Source organism: Podarcis gaigeae (assembly GCF_964106915.1).
Source record: "Podarcis gaigeae genome assembly, chromosome: 11".
Classification (NCBI taxonomy): Eukaryota; Metazoa; Chordata; class Lepidosauria; order Squamata; family Lacertidae; genus Podarcis; species Podarcis gaigeae.
The window spans coordinates 51,995,810-51,998,404 of NC_139687.1; the positions used below are offsets into that span (position 1 = coordinate 51,995,810).

The window sequence follows — 2,595 nt, forward strand, 5'->3', positions numbered from 1 at the left end:
GGGTTAGGGGGCGCAAATCCACGGGTTAGGGGGCGCAAATCCACGGGTTAGGGGGCGCAAATTACTTGCCTTGCCCCGGGTGCTGACAACCCACGCTACGCCACTGGCTGGAGGCTGGCAGCTGCACCTGTTCGTTTTAACCTCTATCGAACTCGGCGCAAACTTCTCCCCACGCTGGATGGACGGGTGGGAAAACTGCTTCCCCAGCCACCCCCCACCCCCCAAGAAAGAACAAACAAGCCCCAGGACTCGGGGAAAGTGCTGAGCTTCTGCTGACGGGCCGGAAAGGCATGTGGACGCGGCGCTGCTTCCGATCCGCCTCGTGGAAGAGACTGCGCCGCTTCCAGGTTCGCCTGCTCCCGGGGGCGGGTGGCAGGGAGGAGCCAGCGCCGTCGGTGTTTGGGAAGAGCCGGGCAGGGACTCGGCAGGAACCAAGAGCGGCGGAGACCCGAGGGAATCGCTGCCCGGATTGAAGCGCGCGCGCACGAGGAGATAACGCACTGGGGTAAGGTAAGAGGGAGCAGGAGAGAATCCGGATGGATGGAGTACCCACCCGCCCCCGCCAGCATCCTCCAGAAGATGGATCCACTTTAGCCGAGAAGCACCCCAGGGAGGAAAAACTTGTGGGTCGGGTTGTCCACACACGCCTGGGTGTGTTGGAGAGGGAATTTTCCACTTTGGGAAGGCTTGCCTCTCCCTGGAGATAATTCCGTGACGGGCCATTAGGCAAGAGCTGCTCCTGCTCCACCCGCCTCAAATCTGAAAGATTTTCTCTTCCTTTTTCTTCTCTGCGCTTAATAATTTAGTTGGGGAAAGCGGGAGATGGTGTCCTGTTTCGGACGCAGAGACTGAGCGAAGTTCCAGACTAAAGGGGCCATGATGAAACTTGTGCTTTCGGGAGAAGAGTTCTGTGCGTCTCGGAAGCTTGCCTCTCCCCTTACGCCAGTGGTTTCAGTTAAATGGTTTCGGTGGCTGCGGTGGCCAGTGAATTATAAGCCAGAGGAGCTGGGCTCATTTGAGCAACTGGAGAGACAGAGAGCTGCTTAACTTTAGTGGAGGGGGGAGTGGTGGGAAGAAGAGGAAATTGGGGGTGGAGTGGGTGAAATCTGTTTGGAAGTGACACCAGTTGAAGTTCCTTTGTTTAACGCAGAGGGAAATGCACTGTGGTACCTCGGGTTACATATGCTTCAGGTTACAGACTCCGCTAACCCAGAAATATTACCTCGGGTTAAGAACTTTGCTTCAGGATGAGAACAGAAATCGTGCAGTGGCGACGCAGCGGCAGCAGGAGGCCCCATTAGCTAAAGTGGTGCTTCAGGTTAAGAACAGTTTCAGGTTAAGAACAGACCTCGGAAACGAATTAAGTTCTTAACCCGAGGTACCACTGTACTTTTCTCCATTCTCATTTCACATTATTACTATTTCTATATAGTGATCTCAGTGTGTGTGTGTGTGTGTATGATTGATTTCATTTATATCTCATCTTTTTCTCCATGGAGCTCATGGTGGCAAACATGGTTCTCCTCCATCTCATTTAATCCCCACAACAAACTTGTGAGGTAGGCTAGGGTGAGAGGCAGTGATTAGCCTAAAGTTCACCTAGTGAGCTTTGTGACTGAATAGGGATTACTGGCTCAGAGGAGCCATGCTCCATGGTAGAGGACCTGCTGTGTATGTTAGAAGCTTCCGGGTTTAATCCTTGGCATAAGGAGTCTTAGAATGCAATTCTGGGCACATTTTCCAGGGAGTAAGCCTCGCTGAACACAATACAATTTACTTCTGGGTAGAAGTGCAGACGGTTTTTCTCTCAGTCAGGGTAGACAATGCTAGACCATCTCATGTACAGTTCCGTAGATCTATTCCTGTATTGGAAACTGGGATGGCATAATGGCTAGAGTGTTGGATGCAAACTGAAGAGACCCATTTTCAGAATCCCACTCATGCAGCGTGCTCACTGGATAACCTTGGGTCTCTTTGCTTAACCTACTTCACAAAGTTGTTGTAATGACAAAACAGATCATGTATAAGAGCTCCTTGGAGGAGAGATGGGATGGAAATAGATGAATAATGCATGATGTTGAGATGCTGGCAGAAAAACAACTGATGTTGGGTCTGGGCAACATGGTTACAACCATGGTGACAGTACTCAGCTCCAGAGTAACGTGGCTGGTTCTCTCTTATTTAAAAGAGCTGTCATGTATTCCTGCATTGGATATGAGTCACATGGTCAACTCTGGCTCCTTGTGGAAGAGCCCTAGGGACACAGGTGTATGAAGGAAGGAGCAACTTATCTAGATGTAGATACAACTGTAGGGAATCTTTCCTGCATGCTGGTTTTAAAATGTGTCTTTGTGCCCATGCAAATTAGTCTCTGTAAAGTCGAATGTGCTGGGTCTGCGGTTAGTTCCTTCCATCCATGGAGCTGCTTGCTTCCTGTGGAGGAATGTTAAGCATCTGAATCATCCCCCAGGACACTTGAAGCAAAGCTCATGGCTTTTCAGAGTTTCGATCTGGTGTCCTAACTGCTGTGTAAATCCTGACCCCCAAATGCAGTTTTGTACTCATTGATACTCATGTTGCTTCTCAAATACAAAA

The 2,595-nt window shown here is 50.2% G+C and overlaps 1 protein-coding gene across 4 annotated transcripts in view; it reads left to right on the plus strand.

Annotated features, from left to right (window-relative positions):
• The first annotated feature begins 274 nt into the window (after positions 1-274).
• The window catches only part of CCDC68 (coiled-coil domain containing 68), a 31,551-nt gene continuing 29,230 nt past the window's right edge, over positions 275-2,595 (plus strand). The window contains exon 1 of one of the 4 annotated variants that reach the window (XM_083702907.1): positions 275-510. The gene's annotated coding sequence lies outside the window, so the exon portion shown is untranslated. Of the gene's footprint in view, positions 511-720; positions 911-1,536; positions 1,560-2,595 lie in introns of those variants that run through there. The other 3 variants (XM_083702908.1, XM_083702910.1, XM_083702909.1) reach the window with 3 other exon arrangements.